Source organism: Periplaneta americana, chromosome 16, assembly GCF_040183065.1.
Source record: "Periplaneta americana isolate PAMFEO1 chromosome 16, P.americana_PAMFEO1_priV1, whole genome shotgun sequence".
Lineage (NCBI taxonomy): Eukaryota > Metazoa > Arthropoda > Insecta > Blattodea > Blattidae > Periplaneta > Periplaneta americana.
Window position 1 is genome coordinate 152,000,797 of NC_091132.1, and position 24,407 is coordinate 152,025,203.

At 36.6% G+C, this 24,407-nt stretch overlaps 1 long non-coding RNA gene across 2 annotated transcripts; it reads right to left on the reverse strand.

Moving 5' to 3' along the window:
- Window positions 1–9,522: 9,522 nt before the first annotated feature.
- On the reverse strand, window positions 9,523–20,960 carry LOC138691351 (uncharacterized). 2 transcript variants are annotated; one of them, XR_011329857.1, is made up of 4 exons: window positions 18,394–20,960; window positions 17,833–17,950; window positions 17,248–17,377; window positions 9,523–11,770 (listed from the first exon to the last, which is right to left on the reverse strand). It is a non-coding gene; the product is annotated as an uncharacterized lncRNA (long non-coding RNA). The 2 variants fall into 2 exon arrangements; XR_011329856.1 differs by lacking the exon at window positions 9,523–11,770 and having other exon boundaries at window positions 13,636–17,377; window positions 18,394–20,951.
- Between the last annotated feature and the right edge of the window lie 3,447 nt (window positions 20,961–24,407).

The window sequence follows — 24,407 nt, forward strand, 5'->3', positions numbered from 1 at the left end:
GATTGCGGTGGATAAGCCATCATTAGTGAAAATGGAATTAACTTATGAGATTGATGTCAAGCGGAATAGAAAGCAAATTGTAACCAGTCCAATTGGAAATCCCATAAGGTATGATCCTGCTAATGATAAGCTACTCTATTAATGCGGATCGTAAATTTCGATTAACCCGTTCAGCTTGCGATGGGTTGGGATAGTAAGGAACAGTGGTAATATGCTGAATTCCTGTACCAAAACAAAAATTTCTAAATTCTTTAGAATCAAATTGTGTGGCATTATCAGTTACCAAAATTCGAGGGCAATCAAAAGATGCAATAATACCCTTAAGCGCCTGTAAAGCACTCTTCGTGGTGGCTTTACGAACTGGTACCAACCAATTTGGAGAAGGCATCTACCACCTAGTTTTAGACCGAGGGAACTTACCTACAAAATCGACAAACGACTTTTCCATAGGTCTGTTTGCTAGCGAAGAGGCTAAATTGCCATATCTCAATTTCTGTGCTGGTTTACTTAACCCACAAACTTTACATGTCCTGACATAATTAGCCACATCTCTGAAAATTCCTTTCCACGTAAAATACTCTCTGATTTTACCTAAGGTTTTCAAAATGCCCAAATGGCCGCCAACGACTGAATCGTGATAGTACTTCAAGATCGCGGGGACCAAAGAAGTTGGTATGACGATCTTAGGCATATCATCGCCTTTGATCTTAAAACAGACCAACCCCTGCTTGGGTAAATATGGGGAACATGCATCGCCCTGATGAAGGCGCGTATGCATTTCTCCTAACTCAACGTCATTAAGTTGTGCTTCACGAACATCGTGAAATAGTAATGGGTTAGTATCCAAACTCATCAGTATAGCCTTCAAACATCCTTGATAGCGAATCAGCAATAATATTCCGGGTACCACGAATATGTTCCACCGTAAATCTAAAAGCGTATAGACGCATGGCCCAACGCGCTAGCCTTCCTGAATTACGGGGATGAGCTAGGACCCTACATAGGGCTTGATTATCAACCTGTAAACGGAACTCAGCGTGTTCCAAATAGAGACGAAATTTCTCTACACCAAATAATACGGCTAAAGCCTCCAATTCATAAATCGAATTCTGACGTTCTTGATCAGTCAATGTACGTGATGCATAAGCGGTCGGTCGGCAGCTGTCTTCTGTCTCTTGCATAAGAACAGCCGCTACCGCACTGCCGCAAGCATCATTCTGCAGAATGAATGGACGTTGAAAATCGGCCATGGCCAAAACGAAGGAGGGTAGTGATAGCCTCTTTCAACTTCAGAAAGGCCTTATCCTGCTCCTCGCCCCAAGAAAAACGAACCCCTTTTTTCCTAAGTTTGTTAAGTGGTGCCGCTAAATCAGCAAATTTAGGAATGAACCTAGAAAAAAAAATTAACCATCCCAATATAGCGAGCTACGGCTTTAACATTCTTAGGAGGGGGAAATTCACGTACCGAAAGAGTGCGTTGAGGATTAACAGTAACCCCCGAAGGGGTAACAAGATGTCCCAAAAAATGAAAGCCCTGCGTAGCAAAAACCACTTTATCAGGTTTAATAGTTAAATCTGCCTTACGCAGTCTAATAAAACTTCACGGATATGTTTAACATGTTCCTCCCAAGTGTTGGATTAAATAACTAAATCTTCCAAATAATGATACAAAAACTTATACTTTATATCGGAAAAAATCTGATCCAATAACCGCGTAAGGACTTGAGCCCCTGTAGCTATACCGAATGGAACCCGACAAAATTCATATAGGTTCCAATCGGTAGCAAAGGCTGTGTACGCATGTGATTCTTCAGCTAAGGGAATTTCATAGTATACACTATTCAAATCTAAGGTAGTGAAATACTTAGCGTTGGCGAACCAATGAAAACAGTTGTGTATGTCTAGCAATGGAACGGATTCTATTTTCATTTTTCTATTTAAAATTCTGTAATCTACAACTGGTCTAATATCATCTTGTCCCTTAGGCACTAAATAAATTGGTGAGGAATAATTAGATGTGGAGGGTCGGATAATTCCCTTCTGTAACATGTCCTGTATTTTAGCTTTAAGTTGTTGCATACGTGGTGGTGACAAACAATATGGGGGAAGACGAATTGATTCTTGATCCTTAAGAACGAGTTGATGATGAACCAACGTGGTAAACCCTAACTGCTGATTAAGAACTTCTGAAAATTCATGCATCATATTATCAAATACAATCCTGCGGTCAGGTGGAAGATGCGTAAGGTCCATTTCCCCATGAGAATCAAGTTCTTTCGGTTTTGAATAATACTCGGGCGTTGGCACGGGTAACAATGAAGGAGCTAACAAATGATCAGAGAAGGAAAATTGATAGTCCGGAGTAAATTTAAAATAGAATAAATCGGCCTGTAAATCCATTATCAATCCCGTTTTCCTAATGAAATCGTTACCTAATATCATAGGACAAATTAAATCTTTAACCACTAAACAAGGAAATTTCCACACCGAATGTCCAATTTTAATCCGTAAATTTACTTCTTCAATATGAAAACTTTGTGAAACAGCCGACGTCATGATACGCTGTTTAGGAGTAATGGGAAGTCGCAATTTCTTAACCATTTCATCACTAACCAAGGATAAAATACTACCGGTATCAAATAGACATTCACAAAAGGTATTTTGAACGCGTAAAACTATAATAGGGCATTGAAAATGAGTTTGACTGCGAATACGATTCGACACAATCGAGACTCGTAATGAATAGCCATACCTTTTCTGCTTGTCTCATTGTGTCACCGTATGTCAGGCTGTATTATTATCTTGGTTCAAAGACTTCCCTTGCACAATAGGGTTTTGAACACAATCACGAGCAAAATGTCCAATCTGATTACACTGAAACCATTTACGAACCACTGTTCGTTGTGGATCATTGTTCCGTCCTACTTTAACCGAAGGTGACCATAAGTTTCGTGGGTGATCCCGTAATGAAGCTTGATTACGAGCACATAAGGAATCCAATTGGGCATAAGTGGTAATAGGGGTTTCCAATAAATATTGTGCGCGAATTTTAGTATCTGTAGCACCTGATAAAATAATACCAACAACCTTTGCTTCCGATAATGAAGATTTAAACATAGCATGAACAGTTTTAAGATCTTCTGCATAATCTCAAATGGTTTCGGAGGCAAATTGTTTCCGACAAAACATTCTATCAAATATAGAATGTTGGAGACGACTCGGCAAAAAATCCGTTAATATTTCCGTATGGAAATGTTCAATATCCTTCTTTTGTTCAATCGCTTGTAATAAACGCTGACTTAATATTCCAACTGTAAAAGGAAACAACAATTGAAGTGCTTCAGAACCAAAACAGGAAAAAATACGAATTAAAGTTTTCATCTGCACCAAGACTCGCAAAAACCCTAATATAGCGTCAATATTATTTACTGACATAACTATACCTGTTTTAAGCACCGTATCTACAGGATTAGGTATTTTAGGTGGGAAAACACTGAAACCCACTCCCCAATTTGCACTATTAATGGCATCTAACGATCCTAAATTCTTATTCTGCGCTATATTATGAATTTGCGATGCCATATTATTCCACCGCAATCTCACTTGGCTTAACATCCTGTGTTGGAAAGGGTTGCGGAGTCAAATGTGACTTAAGTGTCGTCAAATTAGTTTTGACGCGCAACAAACGTTGTAACCCCATTTGAACCCTAATTCTATCGGATTCACCAAGTTCCGTGACCAACATATCTTTTAATCTAAATTCCCCGTACTACTGCTTGCGTCTCCATCATGTAACAAAAAGAAGCATACAAATAACTGTACAAGAATGAGGCAACCAATAATAAGGCGAAAGACCCTGCTACCACTGTCGTGTCGGGGTGCCTGGGGAAAACCCAGGAAGAAAAAAAGGATCGTATCGTTCAAGGTTTCTGGTTACCTCTGACAATAGTACTTATAAGAAAAGCCATAATGAACATAACAATTTAATAAACAACAAAGTAGAGAGAAAAGAAATTACAAATGTTATACAAGTTAAGAACTGTGAATACATAAGTATAACCCCAAGCAAGGGGGTGGGGGAAACAAAAAGATATTAAATACCGTAATTTCTCATAACTATGGTCCAGGCACCCAACTATGTTCCTAAACGCATTATGTAGTACTAAGTCCCCCAAGAGTTCGGTGTTTGCCATTTAAGGCGCCACTGTGATGGAATTATGTTCCGCATAGATGCTTCTATCTACCATTACACCTGGCAATGATATGGATGCTCTAACAAGGTCAATGTGCATCGTTCTATTGAATGTGTGAAGACATGAAATCATTTAGTTTGTGTTTGTCTGTTTTATTAAGCTCTCCTCTGTAGAACTGGTAAATTATAGATATTTGATTGTTTGTACAATTAAACCTGGCCATATAATGTTTATTTTCACGCAATAATTAGACTGGGAGAGGTTAAGGACTCTGCGTGAAAAATGTTTAACCTCAAGGCTAGAAGTCTGTCCTCAACTATGTACCACAATTTTTCGTGGACCATAGTTGTATTTCATTTTGAAATATTTGTTTTAATGAAATGTGAACAATTTGATTATTTACTTCTGCAAATACGGTATCTCAGTATATTCTAAAACACCATTTAACATTATAGTCCAGTAAATAAAGATACTGGCTGTTCCAGCATCAATGGTACTAGCACGAATAATGGTCCGGTAAAACGAAAACTTCAGGGTAGAAGGATCACAACCGTCCCTGTAAGTGATTATGAGAGCGATGAAATTGAATTGGATACAGATTATGATGTTTCTGGCGTACTCTCCACATGTACAGACAGTGAGTCAGATGTGGAAAAGAAGGCGAAATCTGTTGAAATAATCCTAAAGGCACATACGTATATGGTGGTTACTTATGAGGAGGAATTGTTGCCAGGGAAAGTTTTGGAAGTGAAGAAAAATGGAGCTGTTGTGTCATGTATAGTAAGAAGTGGCAATTACTGAGGTGGCGAGAAATGGAAGACAATTTATTCTATAGAAAGGAAAACATAATAAAACAAATTGAAGACCCCACATGCGTATCGAAAAAGAGAGATCTATTTTCAATTTCAGAATTACAAGAGAAGTGGAGATTCAAAGAATAGAAATAAGCCTAGTAAATATAGTTTTCAGTATGGTAAATAAACATTATCAGTGAATTTATTTGCATAATATTTTGCTAAGAATGAGTCAGTTTATTTTTATACCGTACTTTTGTTCTTTAATATACACTCACCGGCAAAAAAAAAAAAAAAAAAAAAAACTGGGTCAACTACATTTTATTTAAAATTTTGAAAATTGTAGAATTTCCCTCATAATTGTTCTTCTTGCAATATAGTGTCTAAACTTCTCGGGCTCACTTCAAGTTATGCTGAAGAAGTCTACAGACTGGTAAGCTCTCTTGAGGCAGTATTGGAGTACTTCATTTATACAAATGTCACTAAGTCCTACCGATTCAGCAAAATGGTTGCATTGATAGAAGATGGGAATAGTCAGCGTTATGTTGCTGCAGTTCTTGGGACCAGAAGAGCCTTCCAGAAAATAAGACAAGTTAACATGAGTAAGAGAATTGCAAGCAGACGTCTGGATGAATGTGGGGTGAATTCCAGAAGATCAGTTAAAGGTCCAGAATTGCTCCAGCAACATCGTGTTGAACGATTACGTTTTGCTCACAATCATGTTAATTGGAACCTGGAGCAGTGGCGACGAGTGCGCTTCACAGATGACTCGAGATTTGGTTTACAGATGGACGTGACAGAGTGTGGAGAAGAGAAGGAGAACGTTTCTCATGTTCCTTCAGTTCACGTGTTAGTTTCCAAGGTGGATCAGTAATGGTATGGGATGGTATTTCGTATGAAGCTCACACAGAACTTGTTTTCATTAATGGAGGTGCTTTGACTGCTCCAAGATACACCGAAGAAAGTCTCATTCAACATGTGGTACCATATGCCCCACTTATTGGTGAAAAGTTCCTGTTAATGCATGACAATGCTCGCCCTCATGCTACAAGAATCGTGGAGAGTTCCTTCACGACGTTGGATTGAATAGGATGGCATGGCCAGCAAAAAGTCCTTATATAAACTTTATTGGACATGTGTGGGTCTTTCACGACGTTGGATTGTATAGGATGGTATGGCCAGCAAGAAGTCCTGAAATAAACCCTATTGAACATGTGTGGGGAATGCTAGGAAAGCGAGTTAGAAGTCGACTATCTCCTCTCAGCAACTTACAGTAGCTTCGAAATGTTCTAAGTAAAGAATGGAATAGTATCGACCAGAGTGACATCCAGAATCTGATCGAAATGATGAATTGGAGAATGGTAACAGATACAGTCACGGGGAGGCAATTACCGTTATTAGCAACATCTGGGTGGCCACAAAATCGGATGAACATTTGGAAGAAAATTGAAACAATTTGTAAGCTTTTACACCTTTTAATTATTTCCATTGTTTGGCGTTCGAAATAATATCGCAAATGATAATAAAATTTTTTTCTGGGAAGCAACGTTTTCTTCATTTGATAATGGGTTTTCTGAATCTCACCTCATAAAAAAATTTGAGAAACTTTAGGTGGCACGGTATTTTTGCCGGTGAGTGTAGTTATTCATTATTGCAGAAAAAGACCTTCAGATTTCACTTGTTCATTGTGTGTTTATGCAATGTGTACTAATAAAATAATACATGTATTTTTCATTTATTTTTAATATTTCTGTGCTAGATTATGTCTCTACCCTTACATTAGAACTCAATTTATTGATTTACGAATAATTACAGATCCAGATATTGTCCATTCATGCTTTCGAGCATGAATATATGATAGGACCATAGTTGGGCAACTCAGAATACAACTATGTACCAATGCTTATTAATTTTTCAACACTTGTAATTAAATAATTTCAAACACTTATGTCAATACTTATTTAATATACACTTACAAGAGTCCGAAGTCAAAATTTTGCTTAATCTGCATGAATAATATTGAATATACAAAGAAAAATATGAGAAATGTGGACCATAGATAGGGGAAACTACGGTACTGAAAGTCTAATAACGGCATAAAGTGCCGAAAGAGAGAGAACTAATAACTAACATGGAATAAGAAGTAAAAACAATGGTAATATACACTAGGAGTGATCAAACACCCACAAGAAAAGTACAGTTCCCCGTGGCGCACGGGCTCTGATAAATCCAATAATGTTCAACACTCCAACCTTTAGCTGAGTGCTGGTGCTGGTCCGCGTAGAATACGCTGTCACAGACTCACAAAATATTACCATTAATACCACCATACACTCGGAGAAACTTCACTGTCGTATCAAGGATGTTAACCATCCCGCACTGTCTAGAATATTGTAATTAACAGAGCTGGCCAATGCTATGTTAGAGACAAAGCAAACAGTCACAGGGTCTATGTAACTGCAACACCAAAGGGGCGTTCTCTCAGTAATGCGTCCTACGCGTAATCGGAGTCGTTCCCTTTCAACCAGGCGGGTCGACTCAAGCCCGACGATGGCGAAGTGCAAACAAGCGGCGAATCCTCCAATGAAGGTCAGGTGGCCCGGGTTCGAATCCCGGTCGGGGCAAGTTACCTGGTTGAGGTTTTTTCCGGGGTTTTCCCTCAGCCCAATACGAGCAAATGCTGGGTAACTTTCGGTGCTGGACCCCGAATTCATTTCACCGGCATTATCACCTTCATTTCATTCAGACGCTAAATAACCTAGATGTTGATACAGCGTCGTAAAATAACCCAATAAAATAAAAATTAATAAATCCAGTGAAGGTTGGAGACTCCTTGATCCTCTCTCTGTCTCGCTGCGAAGAAGAGTGCCGTCTCCCGAGGCTGCTCCTAGCTCCTCCAGCAGACAGCGCACCGCTCTCTTCTTTCTCCAATAAGAGGAGGAGAAAATGTGGGTGAATTCACAAAATAAAAGAAAAAAACAATGTAGCCACCAATATAACATAGAAATCCCCGCAGCATAAACTGCACCACACAACACACTCATTTAACCGGGATCCGTCAGTAAAAACTAATGAATAATTTGGATACTGTGATAAAAGTTCACTAAAACGAAGTCTATAATCAAAAGCTGGTGTAAAATTCTTTAAAACTTCTGCTCAGAGTTACATCAAACATTGGACGTCGCACAATCCACGGTGGAGTGGTGGTTTATTCTAGTGTGCGAACTGATGGTAGATGGATGTCGAGCTCCATAAGCAGTTCACGAAAGCGCACGCCTGCTGGACGAATTCTTCTTGGATTTTCACTGTATCGGCCGTAAAGAAACGAATGACAGAAAGAGTCAAGAGAATTGTGCTCAGGCTACGAGCGGAGCTTAACCGCATATTAGCGCAACAGGACATTACGTCGCCGATACAGTGATGGTTCTCTGCTTCACAATACAGGCTCTCTATTCGACTCGTTCTTAAGGCACCTGTTGCGAGTCTTATCCCACGATGATGGATAGTGTCTAACAAGGGAACCTTCTACCATGGTGAATTGAAAAGGCGGTAATGCCGTATATTTTTGGAAAGAGGAAGCAAAAGTAAGTCAGCAGATTATGGGACTTTAAATTTAACATGACAGGCTGTGGGAAGCATAGACAAATAAATAGAAAGACCCCCAACTCAATGCATTACCTTCGACACGCTATTGACGCGACGTCGAGACACTTGGCGGCAAAACATCGGAACTACATCTCGTTACACATAGCGGCAGAATGCGGAACTACATCCCTTGTTACACGGCCCAATCGGTATTACAGGTATCCGTTATGCCAGCATTAGAGCACGATCGGTACTGCACATACCTATTATACTGGTATTTTTCATATCCCCAAAGGAGTGTGTAATGGTTTATCAGTTTAAATAACATGTTTAACCACAATATTTATATCACATTTTTGTTTTAACATGTGAATATAAATATAATGGTTGAACATGAAACTGAAAACCATTAACACACTCCCTCTTTTAACACCGTCATTTAACCCTTTTATTAAATTAATTTATCAAATTTGACTAATAAAAGTTTTTGCATCTTCTAGATCAAATATGTAATTGAGATACAGGATGCGAATAGGATAGGATACTTCTCTCCAAAACACCTTAAGCACTATTTTTAAATAATGTTCTGTATCATGTATTGGAAGATAAAAACAAAGATTGACTTTGGAATATTGACTTCGAAGTTATTATTGGTCAGTTATATAATTATAATTCGCTCTTAATTTTTTTATGTCGAACATTAGCTTGAAAATAGTCATAAGATGTTTTGCTGCGACATAGTACAACGCACGTTCATAAACATTTATAAAACACACTTTATTTGTTTTACACCGCCAGAGCTGAACATCTATTTTTAAAAGTAACTGCCATTAGTTTAATATATGGATATTAAAAATCTAAGTAATCAATAATCACCACTGATAAAGATACAAAGAAAACTATTTGTCTACAACAGACATAAAATTAACTTAGACTTTCAATAAAAACACCATTAAGAAATACAAGTAAAAAAAATATTTTTCATTCTCTGATGTATAGTTGATTCAAAACACTGAACATATTAGAAAAAGTGCAATACAATTTATTAGAGATAAGTCTATACTTTGCAACATTTCCTAATTTTGAGCTTTGATACTGAGTGTTTGATTTGGTTGTGGCCCCATTGCTCAAAATATGTTGTTGTTGTATTCTAATGACAGGGGTTTGACAAAATCATTTGACCTCTTGCACTCCAATATTTTTCGAAGATATTATCATGGCCAGCCACTGAAGCACAGATTTTGAGGTGTTCCGAATCCATTTCTTGGTTTGAGTTGCACAGTGGGTAGTTAGGGGACTGATATATTCCAATTCTATGCAGGTGTTTGTTTGGCCAGACAGTCATGGCCTGTTGCCAATCTAAATGCAGCTACAGACGATTTTCGTGGTAAATCGGGAATTAACTGTGGATTTTGATGCAGAGAGTTCCATTTTTTCCCTTGAGATTTGTGTTATCAAATTTTGTTTGTTGAAGTCTAAGTATGTAGATTTAATAAATCTTTTCACAGAGTAATACGTAGATTTAGTAACAGGTCTGTAAGTAGCAGTGCTGCCCTTCTTTGCTGAAGCATCAGCATTCTCGTTTCCCAGGATTCCACAATGGGATGGTATCCACTGGAATACAATTCTTTTATTGAGTGATATTAATTGAGAGAGCATTTTAGTTATTTCTGCTGTTTGAAATGAAAGTATGTATTTAGAGACTATTGATAGAATAGCTGCTTTGGAGTCTGACAATATAACTGCATTCTTAAATTTATTGATGTGGCATAGACGATTCCTGAGACTTTCACTTATTACAATGATTTCTCCGTCAAAACTTGTTGTTCCATATCCAAGAGATCTATAAAGTGAGAAGAGACAAAATATTGTACCATATTTACTCTCTTCTTAGCTGATGTTATACAAGCATTCCATTATAAAAAATTCAGTTGCTTCTGTACCATTAAAGTAGTCCCGCCCAGAAATCCGATTGGGGGACTATTTTGCTGCATAGAATTGGAATATATCAGTCTCCTAACTGTCCATTGTGCTACTCAAACCAAGAAATGGATTCGGAACACCTCAAAATCTGTGCTTCAGTGGCTGACCATAATAATTTTGAAAAATACTGGAGTGCAAGAGGTCAAATGACTTTATTGTCAAATGCCTGGCATTAGAAAACATCAACATATTTACTCTGGTCATGATAATATCTTTGAAAAATATTGGAGTGCAAGAGGTCAAATGACTTTATTGTCAAACGCCTGACATTAGAAAACAACATATTTACTCTCTAAACATTCTAAATAATGCACCCAAATCTCACCAGCTGCAGAAGCTGCAGATTTGTATCGCTGCCACTGGACTCCCTCCTATGCCCTATAGATGACACAACTGAAATGCTCATTGTACTAGTAATTATTATTTGTATTTATATTACTATGTAATGTTAACTTAGGGTCTTAAAGATCGTTAGATTTATCATTGCCCTATATATTACAAAAATTATATTGCTCATAATGTAGAAGTAAAGTACTCTACTTTTTTTTTTCAGATGAATGAATGAATTCCCCTTATTTTCCTTCAATTAACTGAAGAAATCAACACATTAAACGAAATGAGATAACAATGATAATAATAATAATAAAAATAATAATAATAATAATAATAATAATAATAATAATAATAATAATAATTCATTCTAGTACCGAGGTCATGGAAAGCATGGGGCTCTACCTCCATGCCCCCCAAATGCCTTCTTGACATGTTACGGGGATACCTTTACCTTTTACCTTTAATAATAATAATAATAATAATAATAATAATAATAATAATAATAATAATAATAATAATAATAATGAATGAAGTCCATTACCATACACTTGTCAACAAAATTAAACACAATTTTGTTAAAAGATAAAGACAATGAATGAATCACTCAATGAAAGAGAATACAGGTTCAAATTGATGCCACAGTGAAGTGCAATGAATGAAGCAATTATGTTAGGTGGTGAAAAAGGTTAATGTAAGTAGGCTGGTGATGAAGTGGGTCGTAGTTCTTGAGTGGGATACCAAGCATCCCTTGATGGAATGGCCCCTCTTAGTAAGTTATATCTGAAGTCACCATTATACTGATTACTGCGAAAATGGCTTGCACATATATAGGCCCTTCTGTAAGGATGAGGATTTTCTGCTACAGCTGCCCACATGTGGTACCTGTTACAATCAAAATTCTATTATTATCTTAAAAAAAATACACAAACCAGGGTTGGTATTAATTTAAATTAATGATTTAATCATGATGTAAATAAAATAATTTTCATTTTATTTACATCAAATAATTGTTACTACTTAAATCACAGATTAAAATTATATGCACCTAACATGATTAAGATGAGAAATTAACTTCCTGAAAAAAAAATATATAAACGTTTTTACATATGACTCTTTCTGCTGCTTCTTAAAACTATTAGCAATATATACGAGTAGCAAACTTGCATCTCTGCAATGAACAAAATATTTTCTATGGTGAAATATATTTTTCTTCCTATGAATTCATATAAAATTTCACCACAGAAAAATCTTTGTTTATTACAGACATATAATTCTACCATTTTCTGAAGAAATGGACACGTTTTGAAAGTTTGCTTCTCATATGTCTTTTCCCAACTCCTAATTAAGGAGCAACAGAACTCATGGTACAGTTAGTCAAGTAGGCCTAGAGCCTACTTTCGGAATCACCACCTAATTAAAGCACAGTATGATGCTGAGGATTGAAATGAATAGTTGTAGCTCATAACAATATTCAAAGTAAAAGTTGCACAATGCCAAATGGACTACGTATTTATTCTGAAAACACACAATGCTAAGCTCTTCTGATAAATTTATTTGTAAATATTAATCTCCCTAAATATTTGAATTCTTTTCTAATGAATAACAAACTGAGCATAATATCTTGCCTAAGGGTACGGACACGTTGACGATGGTAGACTAGCTGGTAGAGTAGCTGGTAGCGGTAGTGGGGGAAATGAATCGCTAGAATCATATGACACTGCACACGTTGACTCATGGATGGTCGCTTTACTGCTAGCTTTCCAGCACGCTGTAAGCTCCAAGAATGGTTTCAGTCATTCTTTCAAGCTTGCAGCGCAAGTCTCGGCGTGGAGTACAGAGATATTGGAGAGGTGGTCTGTGGACCAGATGTCAATGATGACTTTTGTAATTAGTAGGGACGACTTTTATCAATTATTTGTGTAATTCGTGCTTTTTATTTTACACAAATTTGTATTTTATTTTAAACTACACGCGTGTTGTTAGTTTTGACGTTAATTGGCCGTAACTCGGTAACCAGTAAAGATTTTGAGCAGCAATAACTTTTAAAACAAATTTCCATTCTTACTCAACATTTTTCTCGCTTTGACCCCCCATCTAACGTGAAAAACAAAAAAGTTTGTCGCTTATCGAAACATTTTTTCTTTGAACAGATCACTTCAAAGTTAGTATTTTTTTCTCACTTTTAAGAACAATATTTTGATTTCGAATTTTTTTCTATGCTTCCTTTGGACATTGACCTAACAATAAAAAAAATTGCAGCGCGATTGTTTGAATATCATAGATGGTACGACGTGATATGTTAAACGGAGCGGAGAATATGTTCTCGGCTACTCATTACCCACAATCAGCTAGCGGCCTGTCAAGCTCCGCCTTGTGCATACCATCACTAGTGGCGGGAATCCTGCCCTCTTGTCACACGTGGCGGGAATCTTGTGTCAGTAGTAATTGTGAAGTTTTAAACAATGGATGTAGAAAAACTTATTGCTCTTGTGTTCGAAAGACCTACTATATGGAATCAGGCTCATCCTGATCACCAAAATCGGTTCGTAATAAGCAAATTATGGCAGGAAGTTGCGGGAGAGATGAATTTAAGCAGTAAGTAGCTTAACATTTTTTTGTTATTAGATAAGTAGTATTTTTCATTTTTATTATAGGTACCACTTTTTAAATGCTCTTTATTAATTTTATCGCAGGAGATAACGTACAAAAGAAATAGAAGTATCTGAGGGATTATTTTAGAAATGAGGCGACTAAAATTAAACCAATTCGGTCAGGAGACGCAGGAAACCAGGATGTTTCACCATGTTGGCCATATTACAAGCAACTCCTGTTTTTAAAGGACCAGATAAAAAATCGAAATTCCACAGGAAATCTTAGTGCTAAACAACAAATTGAAACCATAGAAGTAGAAGATGGTGAAGTCGAGGATGCTGAAAGTGTGGAAGTTGAGGAAGATAGAGGGATTGTGGAAGTAGAAGGGGTTGGTAGAGAGAAGGAACTAAGCAGCGTGGCAGGGGAAACAGTTGTTGAACCACGTGTTAAATTGGACAGTAGAGTAAGAAAACGACCAAATGAAAGAATTGGGGAGGCACTATTGAATGTTGAGAAAGAAAAATTACAATTTTTAAAAGAAAAGCGGGAAAGAAAGGATTCTAAGAATGAAGACATGCTATTTTTTGGAAGTTTAATGCCACATATTCAAAAGATTCCTCCTGAAATGAAACTATTATTTAGGAACAAAGTGTCAGAGTTGGTACAGGAATTTGCGTACTGCCATAAGCAGAGGGCAACTGTACTTTGTTCTTCTTACCCGACAGAAATGTCTGCATCAACTTCAGGAGGCTCGTTAAACAATTAAGATCAGATTATATATATATATATATATATGAGAAAGTAATAGATAGGTAATTCTATACTTCATACATGTAACAATTCAAACAATAATTAATAATTAATGCAATTTATCATAGTTTTAAGGAACATATAGCGAATTTTATATTACAAAAATAATGGTTATAGTGAATAATATTCAGACAAGGTCATTATTAATTAATATTAAATTACGATAAACATATCATTACTAACAATTACTGTAATAATCAGATTATGAAAAACATGATATTTACATTACACTTCATAAATTAAAATTAAATTACTGTTAGTGTGGATTGAAGCTATAAACTATATAAATTATATTGATAATGATGCTAGTAATAATTATAATAATTTTACAAATATAAGTTATATAAATATCGTTTATAATCACATCTCCATACTGCTTAAAGGTAATAAATGTAAATATTACCATAACCGATACTAATATTATTATTATTATTATTATTATTATTATTATTATTATTATTATTATTATTATTATTATCATCATAATCATTATGTTAGCCACAATGTAATATTGTTAGTCATTGCTAAACATTGCATCAATTCTGTATAATTTAATTTTTCAATAAATTTTTTCAGTAGTGTACACCTAACTTATGCTGATTTACAAGTACCCTATTTCATTGTTGCAGATATATATTTTAAAAGTATCTCTTATAAGTTTTGCATTGTCGGCAGTCCGACCAGAGTGTTGTGGCCTTTGCATAGCCATTTTGGCTGGAAAGAAAACAATGTCCTTTAGGTGGCGCTGTACCCCTTCCTTGTCTATGATCATATTCTGTAACACACAGCAAGCTTTGACGATATTGTCAGCTGTTCTTTCGGTAGTTTCTATGACTTTTGAAAATATTCGCCATTTAGAATACAGAATGCCGAAGGCACACTCCACTGTTTTTCTTGCTCTTGATAGGCGTTTATTGAAACATTCACTGTCTTTTTCAAGATTTTCACCACTGTAGGGCTTTAGCAAATTCTCCAGAAGGGGATAGGCTTCATCGCCAATGAAAACAAATGGTACCAATGTGTTTGTTGATGGCAGATACTCATTCAAAGGAATATTAAGTTGCTTATTTTTTAATAACTCATACATATCTGAGGAGCGGAATGTGCCTCCGTCGCTCTGCTTTCCATAGCCACCAACATCAATTATAGTAAACCTATAATTTGCATCTACCACTGCTTGCAGAACAATAGAATAGAAGTGTTTATAATTGAAATACATCGTACCCGAATGTGCAGGGCAATTGATACGAATATGTTTCCCGTCAATCGCTCCCAAGCAATTAGGGAAATTCCATACATTGAAGTACTCTTCCGCAATCTTCCTGAAGGTATCTGATGTTGGAACTGGCATATGCAGCGGTTGTAAAATTTTCTATAAAATCTCCACAGTTTCCTTTACAATTAAGCCAACTGTAGAAGACCCCATGCGAAATTCAAAAGCAAGGTGCTTAAAAGAAGCCCCAGTTGCAAGGTACCTATAAGTATGAATCCAGTGTTAGCCCATGAAAACATAAATAGGCTGCATATTCAAAATATGTAATTTAAATCAGATTTTGGTAGTAGGCTGGAGGAGCTCTCATATCCGATGATATTCCGTGAATTTTCATTGAAATGATGTTTTAGTCTACAAAAATATGACATAAACTTTTCGTATAGATTCGTAACTGGAGCTGAAATTTAATCAATTTTAAAATTACAAATACTAGTGAATTCGGACAAACGAACATCACCAAACATGTGTAACGTGTTCACCAATAGGCCTAATTGATATAATGGAAGTCTTCGATCTCATTTTAAGAGTTTAATCACTTTCTGCATATATCTTAATGCCACGATAAATTAAGAAAAAGAAAACAAATAATAACTGATGTCAACAAAATTATTAAGAATGTTCACTAGGCACTATTTTGTAAAATAAATAATAACCAATATCAATCAAATTATTGAGAACGTTCACTAGGCACTATTTTGTAAAATAAATAATAACCAATATCAATCAAATTATTGAGAACGTTCACTAGGCACTATTTTGTAAAATAAATAATAACCAATATCAATCAAATTATTGAGAACGTTCACTAGGCACTATTTTGTAAGAATTGTACAGTATTAACCTCAGTGTGAGTACAAGGTGTTCTTCCTGCAAAATAGGATTCCCGTGGCAATTTTTTCAAGCCTTATGCGTGGAATCTTTAGTTAAATTGAGAAGATAATCGAAAGTTTCGATTTCCATTCTCAGGTAGCTAAAGAATTTTTCTGGGAAGTTCCGCAGATTTTTAAAAAGATGATGATATTCGCCAAACGCACCTCTTTCATTATTTATAGGGTGAACGGAACACTCTCGAGAAGAGGATTCTTGTAAAATTAACCACTTTGATCCTACACTATCTAACAAATCGAATTCGTCCTCACTACTTGAATCCATTGCGATATCAAGTCTACACAGAGATTCCAAGGAGATGACCTAATCAGCTGTGAGTCAGTTGAGAGATTAAAGCGACCTGCAAACAAGCTCCAATTTGTGCACACCAAGCTCGCTTGTCTTTCATAAACACTGATAGCGGAACCTGCTAGCTTTAAAGCTAGGCGCCAACATGTTCGTACCCTAAGTCTAAGCTAATTATTATTATCATTAAGTGCAGGTTATTAGTGCTGTAACTCTTCATGTATTGATAATGAGGCCTATGTGTAAACATAGTAAATTATTTTTGAAGCGATGTTGTTAATTACTTAAAATAACACATTAACAAAATACACAATTATGTAGGAACTAATGCACAAATTAAGTTTAAATGAATTACAAAAGAAGGCAAAAACTCATTTTAATAAACAAATATGAATTTGACAAATAATTATCACTTAAATTTAAAAATCACTACAGTTTACCAACCCTGACTATTTACTGATGATATATAAGGATATCTTTGCATTGAGCTTATGCCAATGCCATTGCTTACCTTTTAAGCTGTGCTGCATTACTTGGCGCAGGAAACAGGAATAACCAGGTCTTCTCATTACTATCCGATTTCTGACAGTACACTGCAGCACATTCACAGTGTAAAACTCCGCCATTTATCTTTCTATTAACTGAAACAAACCAGCAGTAGCCTAGTATCATATAATGCATTAATAACACTACATTTCATAGAACAATTGAAGGATTGCAGTATAATCAACGTTTGTGAAATATTCCTGGAAGAATTCTATCCACGAGTCTATAAAAATAATAAATATCTCCGGCAATTTAACTCCTTTTATTTTATCAAAATTATTCCAGTAAAGGTACTACTGTTAACTGTAAAGTCAAATTTCTAAAATATCTTTTTTCGGGAGCAACACTTCTTTACTATTACGTTACCAAGCTAAGGTACCCCGCCATCCTTTGGTAACGCAACTGTAAAGAATTACACCGGGAACAACATATTTAGTCATATCAGATACTGTCCCACGAATTTTAAGATGTCTGACCAACTTAACTTAGCTATATACAAAAATAAGATGTTCGTTCATACCCAAAGTGTATATTAACTCTGTTAGCTTACCTTTAAAGCTCTTGGCGTAATTGCAGTTAGGCCTAATACACTGTTGTAATTCAACACAGAAGTCAGTTCATCATGTGGTAGTGGTAGAAGGAAGGTAATCGCGTTCTGAAGTTTATCCCTGAAAACAATTACAGATCTCAGTTTAATAAACGTTTAAGATATGACGGAAGAATTCAGTTTAAATTAGAAAACATGACGGTGCAGTTAAGCTGCATCTACACGGTTCAATTTTTCATGCTCGTACGCACGCAGTCTGGGAAGAATATTGAAAGAATCAAGTTTAAAGCGCATGTTGAATTAAGATACATTAAGATTTTCTATCTACAAGGTACGCCATATTAATATTAAAATACCAAAATACCATATGAAGGAGTGTAAAAACCGATTATAGTTTCACTGACCAAGTTCTGCAGCAGCGAAAGCTAAAATAATATATTATCCTGCACATTGTGTGCACTTCCGTTATTATTAAATACCAATCTTGCAGGTATTGCTTGAATGTGTGAAGTTGAAAGAAAAGTTGAACCGTGTAGATGTAATCTCAACATATTTCTTTCTTACCTTTAACGTTGCGAATTATTTCTTGTTGCAGGAAAGCACCAGTAACTTCTCAATTAACTCGATCTGTTCAAATTTCTTCCTTAAGCAGCCATGTTCGTCCATTCCATAATTTATACAAGATTTAAACAGAATAGGAATGCCAACATCCAACAATTGATCAACTGAACAAATGAGGTTAATAGGTCATACACAGTACACTAATATGGCTACTTTGTCCTCGAATGAAAATGCAAATTAGCTATATAGTAATAGTAATAATAATCCGAATATTATAAAACTGACACATTCTGTAAATAATGGATATTAATAATATCTGTTTAAAACTGTCATATTGGCAAAACTTAAAACCAAAGAACTTTCGAAACCAAAGAGTTGTGTACTGCTAATTTTACAAACTCTGTGATCGAAATACAGCCAGCGCTGTCCTGACCACATGCGGCAAACTATGGAACATCTATGAGCATCCAACATCTATCATTTGAGTTAAACCCCCTGGTGGGAAGTGACTCAATGTGCATACTTAAAGGTTAAAATGAAGTTTTTAAGTCACTGCATTGCAAACGAGATATTCAGCTGTTGTGCATCTTAATTACAAACATTATGGATATCGATCTTCATGCAATGAAGAAATTCTGGGCGAAAATACTTGCGAAAGCATATCCATCACATCTGCCTTCCGCATATTCGCTGAATCAGAAGCATATGATTTGATGTTATATGGGTCAGCAGGTTTATTTTTAGGGAACAATTTCTGTGAATCGGCCGACAGAAGATACATCGTCCATCCATGGAAATGACTGGCATAATCATGTAGGAATGCATCGTGGCAGCCGCTGATCCTACTGTGACATAAAATTTCTTCCCTCCTTTGAAAAGCAGGGTTCGTTTGGAGTGAATATCTTTTTTCAAATCGACTTTGAACAGTGTTCAAGATCTAGCGAGGAGTGTAGCCACGGTCGATGAAAATCTGCTTCATCTTCAACACGAAGCTGTCTGATTTCTGCTTCACCTCTCTCTCTTTGATGCGAAGTTCCTGCTCACTTTTTGTGTCACAGAACGAGAAACGGTACGATTCCGCTGTTTGAATCTCCATACCCACGAGTCAGAAGCTTTGAAGTTTAGACGATCGTCAGGATCAATTTGAGCCTTCACTTGTATGCACCAAAGCCTGATAGTTCTGTCATGAATGACAGCGTTCGTACTTGACATTCCTTTGAAATGTTGCAGAACCATGGCATTAATGTCAGCCACTACAGGTTTCTTCTTCTTCTTCTTCTTCTTCACTTTTGCATCGTAATCGCAAAGCATGTTCCGTGTGACGAGAGGGACTCGATTATTTTTTTTATTTTTTATTTTTTTTTTTTTACAGAATTGAAGGATCGTCTCTTTCCGCTGACTGTGTCGTTCAAATAGTCGAGCGATTTCTGCTTGCAATTGCCGACTACGTTCTAATTCTTTTAGGAGAGGGACGTAAGAAGACGTGCTGATGTGCGACGACGCGACGTCTCCGTCTCTTCATTGTCCTCCGCTTTCTGGCCGTCTTTTTGGCGTCTCGTCATTAGTTCGTCTTCTATGTCACCATAATTTTGCTGCCCATCTTCCACGTTCAAATCTGGTGTTTCACAATTAAGAGCGGCCTCCCGTTCGTCCTTTAACTCATTCTTCAACTGATGAAACATCAGGATGAATACGACTGACGTTTTAGCGTCACTAGTGCCAAACTTGCGCACCAGCATCTGAACCACAACTTTTGGATCCAGCCTGTATATTGCACTAATGAAACGTAAGAGTAGCTGTAACACCAGAATTAGCTCGAGAAAGACTTACCTTTCCGTAATAAAAGTAGGCGATCGCCTCCTAGCGATAATACGGAGTATTATTTAAAACGCACAATAGCTTCAATATCTCGTTTGCAATGCAGTGAATTAAAAAACCTTAAAATGTGCACATTCAGTCACTTCCCACAGACTGGCATGTTAAATTAAAAAGTCCCATAACTTTTATCCCTATGGAGCTCAGGCGGAAAAATTTCACCTGCTGACTTACTTTTGCCTCCTCTTTACAAAAATATACGGCATTACCGCCTTTTCAATTCACCATGATAGAAGGTTCCCTTGTAAGAGGCGTAGCTTAGATTTATTTGCTGAGCCATAGATAAAACAGCCATAATCCAGCTTTGAACAGATAAGAAAACGATAAAGACGTAAAAGTATTATGCGGTTTGCACCCCAGCGAACCCCTGACAAAAGACGTAAAATGTTTCACGATTTTTCACAACGCCTTTTCAAATCACGTATATGCGCCTCCCATGTTAGTTTATAATGAAATATGAGGCCCAAAAACCTCGCAGTGTCTGTATATTACACCTCCACTTCATTAAGACGCAGTTCAGAATGTGGATGGAGTCCACGATGGTTGCAGAAGTGGACACACTGAGTCTTTTGAATGGAGAATTTGAAGCACGTTGATGACCAGTTGTAACTGTCGACCGACGGATGGAAGGTATCGGGAGCAGTAATATGAACTGAAGTCTTCAACATACAACAGAGAAGATACTCGGTCACCCACACAGTGGGCTATTCTATTGATCGCAATGCAGAAAAGAAGAACACTTAATACAGACCCCTGCGGAAGGCTGTTTTCTTGGAGAAGTTCGTTAGAAAGTGTGGTATGAGAACTGCAGTAGAAAATGGCAGATTTTATTCCTACTGAAATGAACGTAAGTACGAATAATAAAGTGTTATCTCTAATGAGTCATTGCACTATGACAATACTGATTATTAATCAATGTCTCTTGTATTCAGTAAACCACAACGACATGTATGATATCGCCTTTACTGACCTTCGTGCTAGCATTATTGCGGTACGCTTCTGTGGCGAACAAGGAGTAAATATAACCACCGCCTTCGAAAATGCGGTAGGCCTACTCTCCAGTATATCTTACACTGACTGAATTTAATGGACTGTTCAATTATATTTTAAACTACCATTCAGCAGAATGTTGAAAAGGAATGATTTACTCTTTATTAGTGCATATCTATATTGAAACTATTAAGACAGACCATTTAAAAACAAATTCTCTTGTGAACTGGGCTGAACCATTCGCAAATCCAATTTTCTGAAACTTGAAAATTCCAGCGCTGCCATTTTGGGGGGGGGGGAATCACTGCACATGTGTGAAGTATGAAGACCGTAACAGTTCACAGAGACCCCAGTAATTTAGTAAAATTCCACAAAAATATTGCTGCTTAAGAAGTTATTTGATGTACTGAATTGAAATACCGTTCAAGTTCCAGTGCGTAAGTTTGAGCATGAAGCACTGTTCGAATTGAACCGGTAGGCTACAGTGTTATTTCAGGAACATTTCCGTGACCACTATCCATTTTGGATCGTTTTACTTTAAAAACAATACTGTTAGCATTGTCGGTTCTGCCTTAATGTATTAGAAGATTCGTGTAAAGGTCTCGCCAATTTATAATACTTTTGCGACATGCCTTTGATATGTTTGATTTGGGTACCATTGAAGTTCTGAATAAAAGCGCGGCGGTAATGAAATGAAAAGGACCGAAATTCAGCAACACTTTACACTTCATAGGCTATCGAGCTAATGATCAAGTCATGTCATAGGCTACTGCTAGGCAGCGAGTTGAATTTATTATTGTTTAAATAGCGACATGAGTAATTATCCAATTCAAAGACTTGGCAAAACAAACTTTCCAGTCACAAATGTAGGACTAAAAATCTTTCTTTTTTTTTTGCTAGTAATAATACGCGTTGTAGTAAATTATTAAAGATGTATTAAGGGAACGAACAGGTGAAAAATGTGGAAACATGGAAAAAAATACAAATTTTTGTTTTTATGTTCATAATTTTATTTAAACCTTCTAGTTTCATAATATGGCCTCATTTTTTATTTGGGAGCCCTTTAAACCGTGTCACATGACGTTTAAATGTCTGCTTGCACGTGCTTCGTTGCCCTTTAAACGAGCTGTCAGCTCTAAAGTTTATGTTGAGCTTTGTAATTTGAATAAAGCGGGCTAGTTTTTTTTCTGGTGTGTATCTAGTGAAATTAAGTTTGTTGTCACTCCTGAATACACTATCAGCTTGCCTGTCAGCCCTGCAAATACTTTGTTTTGAAACTGTGAACGGCAAAATATTGTTTGTAGATTGTTTCTTCTCGAGTTTGTGCGTTTGTACGTGAATATTCATACTTGTTTTGCTGATTTCGTGTTATTTAGGATGTTGTTAAAGTTTTACACTAATTTTGTATTCAATTAGTTGTATATATTAGTGTGAATAAGTTAGTATAAGTGCATTAGGTTAGGAATCGTCACAATAACATTCAAGACCACGTGTATAACTCAACATTTAGCATTTTAGGCATAGTTTTAGTTTTCTAAACATGAATAGACTAAGTGACATTCATAATAAGGGCAAGAAACGATCAAAATATGCTAATAGGGCTAAAAAATTTAGCAAATATAAGGTGGAAGAATGCCAAAACTATTGTGGAATGTGTGCAACAAGAAAATGTGTTAGGCCTAGTTGGTGATAATGAAGATCAAGCAGGAGAATTCAAATATAAGTGCCCCCCAGTGTAGTGTAGACTACACATTAGTGCATGTAAATTTGTGGAGTGAACTGTATAAAGGAGTAAAATGTGGTGAATGTGGAATGGATAGTGCAAAAGCTGAGCTTACTGAACCATCAGGCTTTGCATTTAAAGTGATAGTGAAGTGTTATAATTGCAACACAGTGTTGAATGAAATGTATACAAGCCCTAAGATAGGTAACACTGAGTCAATTCGACCTCCCTTCGATGTAAATAGGAGAATGGTCAATGCCTTTGTTACCATGGGAAAAGGACACTCTGCTATGGAACAACATTGCATGGCTATGGGTATGGCAGGTTTGAGCTCACCATCCTTCAACTCTCACCTGATAAAACTGACGGAAGAAAACAAACTTGTTAGACAACATGTGTTGAGAAATGCTCACTCTGCAGTTAGACGAGCTCACATGGAAGTGGACAGTTCTATTAGTGATAGTGATGTTATAAATATTGGTGTGTCATACGATGGCACATGGATGAAGCGTGGACATACATCAAAGTATGGTTTAGGTTTAGTCATAGATATTTTAACAGGGCTAGTGTTAGATTTTGAAATAATGTCAAAATATTGCAGTACTTGTGAAAAGACAGAAAAAAAAATGGATGTTGCAAGTGACGAATATAAACAGTGGTATCAAAGTCACAAAGATGCTGGTGTTTGTGAGAAAAATTTTGATGGATCTTCAAATGCCATGGAGGTGAAAGCTGCAGAAATTCTCTGGACCCGGTCCACTAGGTTGTGTAATATGAGGTACACAACCTTATTGTCTGACGGGGATGCAAAAACACACCATCACCTTCAGCAGCTTCAAGTTTATGGTGAAGGCATTGACATTAGAAAAGAAGAATGTGTGAACCACGTTGCTAAGAGAGTAGGTAAAGGTCTACAGAATATTGTTAGGGAATGGAGAGGGACAGATTCCTCAATCGGAGGCAAAAAAAAGGGAAGTCTGACTGCAGAAATGATACCTCGACTGCAAAATTACTACAGAAAGGCCATTATTGATAATATCCCCGATGTAGACAAGATGAAGAAAACCATCTATGCAACACTTGACCATGCAATGTCCACGGATGACAAGCCCCTGCATTCAAGATGCCCTAGTGGTGAAAACTCATGGTGCTTCTTCAACCGGGCCATTGCGAAGCAAGAAGCTGTTCCGAAGCATGACTTGAAAACCATGAAGACAGTGTTGCGACCTGATGTTGTGGCTAAAATCATGCCAGTGTACTGTAGACTAGCTAGTGATGAACTTCTTAGCAAGTGCACTGCAGGAAAAACTCAAAATGTGAATGAAAGTGTTCATAGTGTGATATGGCGGAAGTGCCCAAAAGAAATTTTTGTATCAAAAAAAAAACTTGAAGTGGCTGTTACTTCTGCTGTGACTGAATTTAACATGGG